A 13,972-nucleotide genomic window follows, 5' to 3' on the forward strand; every position below is an offset into this window, starting at 1 on the left:
AAGCGGGTTGGAAGGATCCGGTGGCACGTAGGGTGTAGTTTGCTAGCCCTAGACAGGATGTTCCGGGATCAACCTCGTGTTGGTTTTTAGGCCTTGTCTAGGGTCGGTTTACGATCACCGTGCGTGGCCGCCGAGCTCAATCACGAGTAGGATGTTCCGATTATGTGGTGAAAACCCTAAATCGTAGTAGGTCGTTTTAGCTTTATTTTGATCAAGCAGGACCACCATATATTCGTACACCCCGTACGGATCATGGGTGGATCGGCTCTTCGAGCCGATCCACAGGACAACCTGAGAGCCGATCGAGGCCCGTATTTAATGTTTACGTGTATGCCATGCAGGAAACTAAGCGAGGCACATCCATCACCTTCCTGACCAGGTATAGGTCAGGTGGCACGCCCTTGCACCAGCATCGGACGTGCGTGCCGAGTCTTTGCGGGCCGTCGCTCGGAGGGACCAGGGCCAGCCGCAGTCCTGGGAGCCTCCCGGCTCTACTGTGTTCCCCGTCGCTGCTCGCCGGTGGGTTTCTGACCGCAACACGTAGGAACTCGGCGGCCACCATCTCGCCCGTCAGCCCTATTGTCTCTAGGTCGGAGGCTCCTCCAGGGCCTCCATCCCATCAAAGGAGAATGGAGAGCTTTCCCATTTGCACCCACATGCTGGAAGAGTGGTGGGGATGTCGTAGTGGGGGCTCCTCACTCCCACGTTCACGTAAAGCCATTTCCCTCGAAAGAGCAGGAGAGGTAGCGACCCGCTCATTGGGATGAAGGCTTGGTCGGGAACGGGGGAGAAGGCGAGGCACCCTGAGCACTCCATCGGGTCAATGAAGAGCAAGGAGTAGGAGTGGAAGAGGGCCACTCACGGAGAGATGCCGACGAAGGCCTCACACCAGAAGGCAAAGATTGCCAAAATGGTGATATTATTGGAATGAAGGTGAAGCACCGAAATCTGATAGTGCTCCAGGATAGCGGTAAAGAAAAGAGACAGTGGAACCAGCCCAGCGGTGACGCAGTGAAGAATGAGGGGGTTGATACGCGTAAAGCACACGCCCGTTGGGAACCCCAAGTGGAAGGTGTGATGCGTGTAGCAGCAAGTTTCCCTCAGTAAGAAACCAAGGTTTATCGAACCAGTAGGAGTCAAGGATCACGTGAAGGTCGTTGGTGATGGAGTGTAGTGCGGCGCAACACCAGGGATTCCGGCGCCAACGTGGAACCTACACAACACAATCAAAGTACTTTGCCCCAACGTAACAGTGAGGTTGTCAATCTCACCAGCTTGCTGTAAACAAAGGATTAACCGTATAGTGTGGAAGATGATGTTTGTTTGCGAAGAATAGTAAGAACAATTGCAGTAGATTGTATTTCAGATGTAAAGAATGGACCGGGGTCCACAGTTCACTAGTGGTGTCTCTCCAAGCATCATCATAAAAGTAGCATGGAACATAAGAAATTATAGATACGTTTGAGACGTATCAAGCATCCCCAAGCTTAGTTCCTACTCGCCCTCGAGTAGGTAAACGATAACAAGGATAATTTCTGAAGTGACATGCTATCATAATCTTGATCAATACTATTGTAAAGCACATGAGATGAATGCAACGATTCGAAGCAATGGTGAAGACAATGAGTAAACAACTGAATCATATAGCAAAGACTTTTCATGAATAATACTTTCAAGACAAGCATCAATAAGACTTGCATAACGAGCTTAACTCATAAGCAATAAGTTCTTAGTAGAAAGCTTTGAAACAACACAAAGGAAGATATAAGTTTCAGCGGTTGCTTTCAACTTCAACATATATATCTCATGGATAATTGTCAACACAAAGTAATATAACAAGTGCAATAGGTAAACATGTAAGAATCAATGCACATAGTTGACACAAGTGTTCGCTTCTAAGATAGAAAGAAGTAGGTAAACTCGACTCAACATAAAGTAAAAGAATGGCCCTTCGCAGAGGGAAGCATGGATTACTATTTTTGTGCTAGAGCTTTTCATTTTGAAAACATAGAAACAATTTTGTCAACGGTAGTAATAAATCATATGTGTTATGTATAAGACATCCTGTAAGTTGCAAGCCTCATGCATAGAATACTAATAGTGCTCGCACCTTGTCCTAATTAGCTTGGATTAACACGGATTATCATTGCATAACATATGTTTCAACCAAGTGTCACAAAGGGGTACCTCTATGCTGCCTGTACAGAGGTCTAAGGAGAAAGTTCGCATTGGATTTCTCGCTTTTGATTATTCTCAACTTAGACATCCATACCGGGACAACATAGACAACGGATAATGGACTCCTCTTTTAATGCATAAGCATTTAACAACAGATAAAATTCTCATAAGAGATTGAGGATTTTTGTCCAAACTCGAAACTTCCACCATGATTCATGGCTTTAGTTAGCGGCCCAATGTTCTTCTCTAACAATATGCATACTCAAACCATTTGATCATGAAAATCGCCCTTACTTCAGACAAGACGAACATGCATAGCAACTCACATGATATTCAACAAAGGTAAAAGTTGATGGCGTCCCCAGAAACATGGTTACCACTCAACAAGCAACTTACTAAGAAATAAGATACATAAGTACATATTCTTCACCACAATAGTTTTTAAGGCTATTTTCCCATGAGCTATGTATTGTAAAGGCAAAGAATAGAATTTTAAAGGTAGCACTCAAGTAATGTACTTTAGAATGGCAGAGAAATACCATGTAGTAGGTAGGTATGATGGACACAAATGGCATAGTTTTTGGCTCAAGGATTTGGATGCACGAGAAGAATTCCCTCTCAATACAAGGCTAGGCTAGCAAGGTTGTTTGAAGCAAACTCAAGTATAAAATGGTGCAGCAAGACTCACATATGAACATATTGTAAGCATTATAAGACTTTACATCGTCTCCTTGTTGTTCAAACACCTTAACCAGAAAATATCTAGACTCTAGAGACCAATCATGCAAACCAAATTTTAACAAGCTCTATGTAGTTCTTCATTAATAGGTGCAAAGTACATGATGCAAGAGCTTAAACATGATCTATATGAGCACAACAATTGCCAAGTATCAAATTATTCAAGACATTATACCAATTACCACATGCAGCATTTTCAGTTTCCAACCATATATCAATGAACGAAGTAGTTCAACCTTCGCAATGAACATTAAGAATAAAGCTAAGAACATATGTGTTCACATGAAACAGCGGAGTGTGTCTCTCTCCCACACAAAGAATGCTAGGATCCAATTTTATTCAAACAAAACAAAAATAAAAACAAACAGACGCTCCAAGTAAAGCACATAAGATGTGACTGAATAAAAATATAGTTTCACTAGAGGTGACCCGATAAGTTGTCGATGAAGAAGGGGATGCCTTGGGCATCCCCAAGCTTAGATGCTTGAGTCTTCTTGAAATATGCAGGGATGAACCACGGGGGCATCCCCAAGCTTAGACTTTTCACTCTTCTTGATCATATTGTATCATCCTCCTCTCTTGACCCTTGAAAACTTCCTCCACACCGAACTCGAAACAAACTCATTAGAGGGTTAGTGCATAATTGAAAATTCATATATTCAGAGGTGACATAATCATTCTTAACACTTCTGAACATTGCACAAAGCTACTGAAAGTTAATGGAACAAAGAAATCCATCAAACATAGCAAAACAGGCAATGCGAAATAAAAGGCAGAATCTGTCAAAACAGAATAGTCCGTAAAGACGAATTTTTCTGGGGCACTTAACTTGCTCAGATGAAAATGCTCAAATTTAATGAAAGTTGCGTACATATCTGAGGATCACGCACGTAAATTGGGAGATTTTTCTGAGTTACCTACAGAGAATTCTACTCAAATTCGTGACAGAAAGAAATCTGTTTCTGCGCAGTAATCCAAGTCTAGTATCAACATTACTATCAAAGACTTTACTTGGCACAACAATGCAATAAAATAAAGATAAGGAGAGGTTGCTACAGTATTAACAACTTTCAAGACTCAAATATAAAACAAAAGTGCAGAAGTAAAATAATGGGTTGTCTCCCATAAGCGCTTTTCTTTAACGCCTTTCAGCTAGGCGCAGAAAGTGTGAATCAAGTATTATCAAGAGATGAAGCATCGCCATTATTACCTCAGGCTTTACGCCTGCCCTTCTTATTCTTACTCTTTAGTTTAGGGAATACATGACCGCCTCCCGGTGTAGAGGTGAATTTTAGGGTGCCTTTTCCCACATCTATGGTTGCTCCCAATAGTTCCAACAGGGATCTTCCAAGTGTGATTTGTCCTGTTCCTACACATTCAATAACAAGATAATCAGTGGATACCGTTCTTCCAAGAATGGTTGTGAACACACCCTCGGCTATTCCCTTAGGAATTATGACAGAGTTATCAGTAAGAGTTATTCCTTCTCCTCCTTCAGTAAGTCCCCAAAGTGTCAAAGATTCATAAATACTTTCAGGCATAAGGCAAAATTCAGTCATAATATCACAACGGGCATTAAATTTTTTACCATCAATAGTAATTTTAATAGTAGGGTCCCACATTGAAGGTTCAGAGTTTACTAAAACATGATCAAGACGCTCACGAATCTGACTATACCTTTCTTTCAAGCAAGATGTATTTGTCTCAAGAGTGTTTAATCTATTATAAATACTAACAAGGGATGAATCAAGATTATTAGCTGAACCATATGATGCAACCAATTTTTTTATAGCATTAAAAGCTTGATCCCCATCACAATGAAGGAAATCTCCTCCCACTACAGCATCCAAGGCATATCTATAGCGAAGCATAAGCCCAAAATAAAAGTTACTAAGGAGCAGACTTAGAGTCATTTTAGGTTCAGCTTTACGATAAGAATCAAAAATTCTAGACCAAGCATCTTTAAAACTCTCCTCATCCCCTTGTTTAAAAGTGAAGATTAATTTCTCAGGTGAAGAAGTAACAGGTACAGAACTAGACATGATAACAAAATAAACTAAATGCAAGTAACTAATTTTTTTGTGTTTTTAATATAGAGAACGCAAACAAGATAGTAAATAAAGTAAAGCTAGCAACTAATTTTTTTGTGTTTTCGATATAAGAGCAAACAAAGAAGTAAATAAGTAAAGTAAAGCAAGACAAAAACAAAGTAAAGAGATTGGATGTGAGAGACTCCCCTTGCATCGTGTCTTGATCTCCCCGGCAACGGCGCCAGAAATTTAGCTTGATACGCGTAAAGCACACGCCCGTTGGGAACCCCAAGTGGAAGGTGTGATGCGTGTAGCAGCAAGTTTCCCTCGCAAGAAACCAAGGTTTATCGAACCAAGTAGGAGTCAAGGATCACGTGAAGGTCGTTGGTGACAGAGTGTAGTGCGGCGCAACACCAGGGATTCGGCGCCAACGTGGAACCCGCATAACACAATCAAAGTACTTTGCCCCAACGTAATGGTGAGGTTGTCAATCTCACCACACTTGTCGTAAACAAAGGATTAACCGTATAGTGTGGAAGATGATGTTTGTTTGCGAAGAACAAGAAAGAACAATTGCGTAGATTGTATTTCAGATGTAAAGAATGGACCGGGGTCCAAAGTTCACTAGTGGTGTCTCTCCCACAAGATAAATAGCATGTTGGGTGAACAAATTACAGTTGGGCAATTGACAAATAAAGAAGGCATAACAATGCACATACATATATCATGATGAGTACTATGAGATTTAATCAGGGTATTACGACAAAGTACATAGACCGCTATCCAGCATGCATCTATGCCCAAAAAGTCCACTTTCAGGTTATCATCCGAACCCTTCCGGTATTAAGTTGCAACAACAGACAATTGCATTAAGTATGGTGCGTAATGTAATCAACACAAATATCCTTAGACAAAGCATCGATGTTTTATCCCTAGTGGCAACATCACATCCACAACCTTAGAACTTTCGTCACTCGTCCCGCATTCAATGGAGGCATGAACCCACTATCGAGCATAAATACTCCCTCTTGGAGTTACAAGTATCAACTTGGCCGGAGCCTCTACTAGCAACGGAGAGCATGCAAGAACATAAACAACATATATGATAGATTGATAATCAACTTGACATAGTATTCAATATTCATCGGATCCCAACAAACACAACATGTAGCATTACAAATAGATGATCTTGATCATGATAGGCAGCTCACAAGATCTAACATGATAGCACAATGAGGAGAAGACAACCATCTAGCTACTGCTATGGACCCATAGTCCAGGGGTGAACTACTCACACATCGATCCGGAGGCGATCATGGCGATGAAGAGCCCTCCGGGAGATGATTCCCCTCTCCGCGGCGGTGCCGGAGGCGATCTCCTGAATCCCCCGAGATGGGATTGGCGGCGGCTGCGTCTCTGCAAGGTTTTCCGTATCGTGGCTCTCGGTACTGGGGGTTTCGCGACGAAGGCTTTAAGTAGGCGGAAGGGCGGAGTCGGAGGGCTGACAGGGGCCCCACACGCTAGGGCCGCGCGACCAAGGCCTGGGCCGCGCCGCCCTGTTGTGTCGGCGCCTCGTCACCCAACTTCGTTATCCCTTCGGTCTTCTGGAAGCTTCGTGGAAAAATAAGACCCTGGGCGTTGATTTTGTCCAATTCCGAGAATATTTCCTTTGTAGGATTTCTGAAACCAAAAACAGCAGAAAACAAAGAATCGGCTCTTCGGCATCTCGTCAATAAGTTAGTGCAGGAAAATGCATAATAATGACATATAATGTGTATAAAACATGTGAGTATCATCATAAAAGTAGCATGGAACATAAGAAATTATAGATACGTTTGAGACGTATCAGGGGTACGTCATGGCTGGAAGATCGACAAGGCACGCGGTGGCCGACCACATCTCGGTGGCACCCCACTCATTGGACGCAGAAGCGTCGATGAACCGAGCCTTCCGTAGGCCTCTGGCATCGGTAATCCACGACTCCCCAGCGCGGGTCGAGGGGCCAGACGCGGCGGAGCCCTGACAAGCGCAGAAAGAGACTCCTCATTCAAAATAGGCACGGGAGCACGAAAGTTGCGGTGGACGGGATGAAGACGGCTAGCAAGCTGGGCCTGTGGAGTCCGGGAAGCTGAGCAAGCGAGAAAGAATTGGCAGGCAGCAAGGGGCCGCTCCCTATTTATGGGAGGCTTCGCCAAGGAGGCGCCACTCCCCACGAAGCCCACTTCCCAGACCAACGGTCCAGATGGCGCACTTCCCCCGCATCTAGCGGCATGAGTGGAAAACTGCTTGGGTCATGCGTGGACCCAGGTCGCGAGCCAGACCCAACCATGATAGGATCTCTGCCCTTTCGCCTCCTAATGGACATGGGCAGGGCAGACGCCCGGGGGCTACTGTGGGGCCAGCTCCTGGCAGCCTATACAATCGGGATGGGAGAGATCCCCTTTCCGAGGCTCCACGAGGGGCCAAACCCTCTTGGATGCACACCGAAGAAACTAAAGGCCGGGGCACCCTCGTGGAGGTCCCCGAGTTGGCGGCGCTAACTGATCCAAGCCGCCCCCTTTAAAAGGGGTAGAACCGACCAACGGCGCATCGGATCCCGTCCTCGCAAGGCCTACATCAAGGACAAAGGGAGCATGCGCCAAAGGCTACAAGACAAGTCGCGGAGGCAACGCATATGTCATGGCTAAGCTCAAAAGCTCCACCCCGAGGAGGCGAGATGTCTTTGCCTGTTTGGTGCTAAAGCAGGCTCGATGAGGACGAAGGCGCCAAGGCCCTGTCCTTGCCTCTTTGGTGCAAGGCTGAGTGGACGGCACAAGCGGCCACCAGAGGCGTCATCGACGACCTCAGCACCTGTCATGGACTGGCACTTTAATCAACCATGGACTATGTCCATCCTATAAAGGGCGAGGGCACTTCCCGCCTTATGTTTGAAGATGTGGGAACCCTTCCCCATCAAGATATTTTCGGGCGAGGAGGACCAGTTCCCCTAAATAAGGACGAGCCTTGCTAGCGTAGAGGAGGACGATCCAGAGCGATCTCAACCCTAGACATCTTGTACGGGCATCTTCTCCACAGAGAATACAACCACCAAAGCATGACGTAGGGGTTTTACCTCTTCTAGGACCCTGAACCTAGGTAATTGTCGTGTCTATCTCTGCAATACCACCGTCGCTGAACTCTTGAGTCCCCCGTGTTCAAACCTCTCAGGGTTCGGTGATACCCGTGTTCATTCGCGAACACGAATCTCCCGTAGCGGCGAGCCAGCTACTCCATCAGACCCCACCAGGTCCTTGTCGGTCTCGTACCCCGCAGCATCGCTCGTCGCCTCCTGCGCCCAGAACGTACCCCCGACCGTCCCCACCCCTAGGAGGACGTCAGAGCTCAGTCCATCGACGGAGGCATGCGAGCTCCGGGTCGGCGGCGCGGCCGGATCCGCCTCCTCTGCTTCCGAATCGCCGTTTGAATAGCCAGAGCATCTCTCTACTGACATACGTACCCCTTTACTCCTCCGGTTACCCCTTTAAAAAGAATTTTAAACCCTGCGTGAGCAGCTGGCATTAGTAGAGGGTGGTGGTCAATTTGTTGCCTTCTCCGTACGGCCAAGGCAGCTACTCTGGCTTTATTGTCGACTCGGATATCAACTTCCACTGGTAGAAAAAGGGCTTCCGTCCAGCCCTATTAGTCGCGGAAATATTCGAACCGCGACTAAAGGGGGCTTTAGTCGCGGTTCGGGAGGCAACCCGCGACAAATGCTCCATCCGAGACGAAAGGGTACCCCTTTAGTCGCGGTTGGTAACACCAACCGGGACTAAAGGGCTATGGAAGGATGCGGCCGGCGAAAAAACCTTTAGTCGCGGTTGGGGACACCAACCGCGACTAAAGGGGTACCCTTTAGCCAACCGCGACTAAAGGTTTTTCCGCATTTTTCACTCCCCACGCACCTTGCACCCCTCCCCCCCCCCGGTGGATCGCCTTTTTTTGCTTTGTACAATACAAAAGAAAATGATAGAAAATTCAAAAAACCAATTGTTTTCAGATTCTTGGATGTTATGCAACCTACTATTCGGAGAAGTTAAAAAATTCGAATTTTCATTTTTTTGCAATTTTTTTTTTCAAAAATGGTAAAACCGCAATAACTTTTGCATACGACGTCGGAAAAAAACGTATAATATATCAAAAAAATCCTGGGAAAAAGTTACATCCGAATTCACCAGGATTTACCCGGTTAGCCAATTTTTAGATTCTCAAAATTCCAAATGAAAATATGAAAGCAGGAAGATTTTAGTTTTCGCCAGAAATTCCATATTTTATATTTTTTTAAAATTTTAAATTAATAATTGCATCTTGCATAAAGATTACTATTACTTAACCATAAAGTTAGCCAATTTTTAGATTTTCAAATTTTCAGGTTTTAGGTTGGGCAAAAAAAATATTTAAAAAAATAAAAAATTAATTATAATATAAAATTAAAAAGTTAATATTTATTTATTTATTCAAGATTATTATTACATCATTACTTTTGTTTATTAAAATAATTATTTGACATTCAAACAATAAAGAAGTGTGACATCGACCAACATGTTAATAGGATTGATATGATTCTAGTATCAACAACATGCGCGCGAAGCACTTGGAAGGAGGATGGGAAAGAAACTTGGAAGTTAAGCGTGCTAGTGTTGAAGTAGTGGGAGGATGGGTGACCGAGAGGGAAGTTCGACCACAGGTAAGAAATTTGACTAGAGATTAAGTGTAGTTAGTGACTAAACTATGGAAATAACAGAAATAGTAGAAATTCTAAAAAAATAGAAAAAAAGAGGGAGTGAAAAATAATTAGAAACCCAAATGAAATAAAAAAATAACTCGAAATAGCCTTTAGTCCCGGTTCGTGTTACAAACCGGGACTAAAGGTCCTTCGCCCCGGCGCATGCCAGCCGCCCACGTGGCGGGGCCTTTAGTCGCGGTTCGTAAGCAACCGCGACTAAAGGGGGGGCCTTTAGTCGCGCATCGTTAGTCGCGGTTGCGCAACCACGACTAATGGCTGTTGCAAACCGCGACCAAAGACGTTTTTTTCTACCAGTGTTCGCCTGTTTTCAAGCTTAGTTTTTACCTGCACCAAGTTGCTAATATGAACACTGAGCTGGTATCACATCAGATAAAACTACACGGTGAGTTGACAAGATAAATGTCAATAACATTCACGACAATCTGACTTCCACTCGTCTTGCTCTAGCTAGTTGGCTACTTTGTAATAATTCCTTTTTCAGTGACCTTTCTCCTTAGAATAGAAACACATTGTACCTGGAATCTTAGCCTACTTAGTCACTGAGGCTCCGCTTAGACTCGCATAGTCGCTGTTAGGATAATATGCTTGTTGTATTACCAGGGCGCCAAAGGCCATAATATATAGTACATAGTACATGTACATGTGCACATATGCAGAAAGCCCCCTAACATAGGGAGAAACTACAGTATACAGATATATACGTCTAACACTCCCCCTCAAACTCATGGTGGATCCACAACACTGAGTTTGGAGAGTAAGAAATCATGCTGCGCTCGAGTCTGTGCCTTCGTAAAGAAATCCGCCAACTGCAAATCTGAAGGCACATAATGAACCGCAAGAACATCATCCTGTACCTGAGCACGTGTGTAAAAAGCATCAACACCAATATGCTTGGTCAGCTCATGCTTGACCGGATCACGTGCAATACTGATAGCACCTGTACTGTCAGACAAAAGTGGAGTGGGTGTCGTAATGAGACCCCAAAATCTGCAAGCAACCACCGTAACCAAGTCACCTCAGCAATCAACAAAGCCATAGCCCGCAACTCAGTCTCAACACTCGAACGGGAATCGCGACCTGTTTCTTCGTCTTCCAAGCAACAAGCGAACCACCAAGAAACACACAAGAAGCGTAAAGTGAACGACGATCCGTAGGATCACTCGCCCACGTAGCATCCGAATAGCACTGGAGCTGGAGAGAGCTGGAACGGGGAAAGAAAAGGCGATGAGTGATCGTGCCACAAGGTAACGAAGAACACAGAGGAGATGACTATAGTGAATAGTGGTAGGAGCTGAGACAAACTGACTCAGAATATGAACAGGATAAGAAATATCAGGACGAGTGACAGCAAGATAAACAAGACTCCCAACAAGATGACGATAACGGGTGGGATCAGGAAGAGGATCACCATCAGTAGGACGAAGCTTAACATTAAGCTCCATAGGAGTATCAACCGTGCGCTCATCCCCAAGAGCAGCATGAGCAAGAAGATCCTGAATGTACTTTTCCTGAGAGATAGAAAAGCCATCAGAAGTGGAGGAAACCTCAATGCCAAGAAAATAGTGAAGAGGACCAAGATCAGTCATAAGAAACTGATCACGAAGACGAGCCTTGACGAAGGCAATATACTCAGGATCATCACCAGTAATGATCATATCATCAACATAGAGAAGAAGAAGAGTACGTCCACGAGGAGAAGTGTGAACAAAAAGTGCTGGATCATGAAGACTAGGAGAGAAACCAGCAGCAGTCACCACAGAGGCGAAGCGCTCAAACCAGGCACGAGGGGCCTGTTTGAGACCATAGAGAGAACGTCGAAGACGACAAACCATCCCATCGGGAACAGAATACCCAGGAGGAGGCTGCATGTAAACCTCCTCACTCAACTCGCCATTAAGAAAAGCATTCTGAACATCAAGCTGGGAGAAAACCAGCGGCGAACAGAAGCAACAACAAGAAGGGTACGCACAATAGTCATATGAGCCACAGGGGCAAAAGTCTCATCATAGTCACGGCCGTGCTCCTGCTGAAAACCACGAGCCACAAGACGCGCTTTATAGCGCTCAAGAGATCCATCAGAGCGAGTCTTAATTTTATAGACCCACTTACACGTGATGGGACGAACCCCAGAAGGGGGAGAAACAAGATCCCAAGTGCCAGTGCGCTCAAGAGCAGCGATCTCCTCAGCCATGGCAAGCTGCCATTCAGGATGACGCTCGGCACCCCGATAAGAAGTCGGCTCGTAAACGACAGAGAGACCATACTGACTAGGAGAGTAACGAACTGGAGCACGACGCTGACAAACAAGCCGTGAAGGAGGAAGCTCATCTGCAGAAGACAAGTCATCAGAAGAAGAGGAAGAAGGGACATCATCGGAAGGAGCCGAAGCCGGAGAACGAGGAGTACTAGGTGGACTAGACGAACGAGAGGATGGCGCCGAAGAGGGCGCATCAGAAGTAGGAGGGAGGGGAGGAGGGACAGCAGGGGGTGCATCCGGAAAAAGAAGAAAAGAGATATCATCCACCGGGTAAGTACCCGAGGTGGGGCGAGGATAGAAGGGATGCGTCTCATCAAACGTGACGTCACGAGAGATGCGCATCCGACGACTAACGGGGTCCCAACAGCGATAGCCCTTATGCTCATCACTGTATCCGAGAAAAACACACTCAACAGATTGAGCGGTCAGTTTGGTGCGTTCGCGAGGAGGCAGAAGGACATAGCAGACGCAACCAAATGAACACAGAGTCGAGTAGTCTGGAGAAACACCAGAGAGACGCTCGAGAGGAATGCCACCCTGTAGAGCAGCGGAAGGCTGAATGTTAATGAGGTGGGCCGACGTAGCGACAGCCTCAGCCTAAAAATGTGGCGGAAGATAAGAAGCAATCATCATAGCACGGGTGGTCTCAAGAAGATGACGATGCTTACGCTCGGCGACGCCATTTTGAGCATGCGCGCCGGGACAAGAAAATTGAGCGAGGGTGCCCTCCTCAGCAAGGACACCACGAAGGTGCTGGGAGATATACTCACCAGCAGAATCAGCACGGAACAAGCGAATGGGTGAGAAATACTGAGTGCGGACCATGGCCGCAAAACGTTGATAAATAGAGAGCACCTCACTGCGAGAGCGCATGAAAAACACCCAGGTGTACCGTGAAAAATCATCAATGAATAAGATATAGTATCGATGGCCCCCTTTCGAAGCGAAGGGAGCCGAACCCCAAACATCTGAATGATATCTTATGATAGGGACTAAATCGAATGGTCGTTGAGAGACAGACACACTAGTAGGATAGGGAAGCTGAATCTGTTTGCCTAACCTACAACCCTAACAGTGTAATGACCCATCTCCAGAGACAGACCCCAGAAGGCCACGATGAACCAAAGACGACAGGCGAGAGTTACAAAGGTGACCAAGACGATGATGCCACTGCTGAAAAGAGCCGGTGATAGAGGCAACAACCGGAGGAGAACTGGCAAATGAAGTGGCAGCGGAAGGAACACGAAGCCAGTCTAACTCCCAAAGCCCCGGAGACTTACGGCTACGAGGGCCAGCTCCAACCAGGGCCTGTGTGCGACGATCCTGAACCGCACAAGACTCAGCGTCAAGAATGACGCGACAACCAGAATCGGTGAGCTGGCTAGCAGAGAAAAGGTTCATCTGAAGGCGAGGAACATGAGAAACATCAGGGACAGAGAAAGAGGGAGTAGAAAGGGTGCCTCTACTAGAAGCAGGAATAGAGGTACCATCAGCCGTGACAACACGGACAGGAGAAATAAGAGACCAAAGAGCAGAGAGAATAGAAGACTCAGAGGTCATATGAAAGGAAGCTCCAGAATCCAGATACCACGGGGACGTACCTAACTGTGTAGAAAGTGGTGGTCGCACGATGGCCGAAGAGCCACCACGTAACCAGCGAGCGCTGAGCGAGGAAGAGTCCGTAGTAGCGAGCGGACCACGAAGACCCCCGAGAATGTCCCGATCGTAGAGTGCAACTGCAGAAGATCCTGAAGAGCCAGCCTGCTGACGATCCTGGAACTGCTGACGTAAACTGGGATCCCGCGTCCAGCAGGTGGAGGAAGTGTGGCCAACCTTGCCACAGTAGGTGCAATGAGGACGAGTGACAAGGGATTAACTTATCAATGCCTATGGATTGTAGGCTAGGGTTTAGTTAGAAGTAGAGGGCAAGTAGATCTCGAAGGTTTCAGCCGAAAAGTACTCGACGAATATGAAAACTAGGGTTTG

Source organism: Lolium rigidum, chromosome 4 (genome assembly GCF_022539505.1).
Source record: "Lolium rigidum isolate FL_2022 chromosome 4, APGP_CSIRO_Lrig_0.1, whole genome shotgun sequence".
In the NCBI taxonomy this organism is placed as follows: domain Eukaryota; kingdom Viridiplantae; phylum Streptophyta; class Magnoliopsida; order Poales; family Poaceae; genus Lolium; species Lolium rigidum.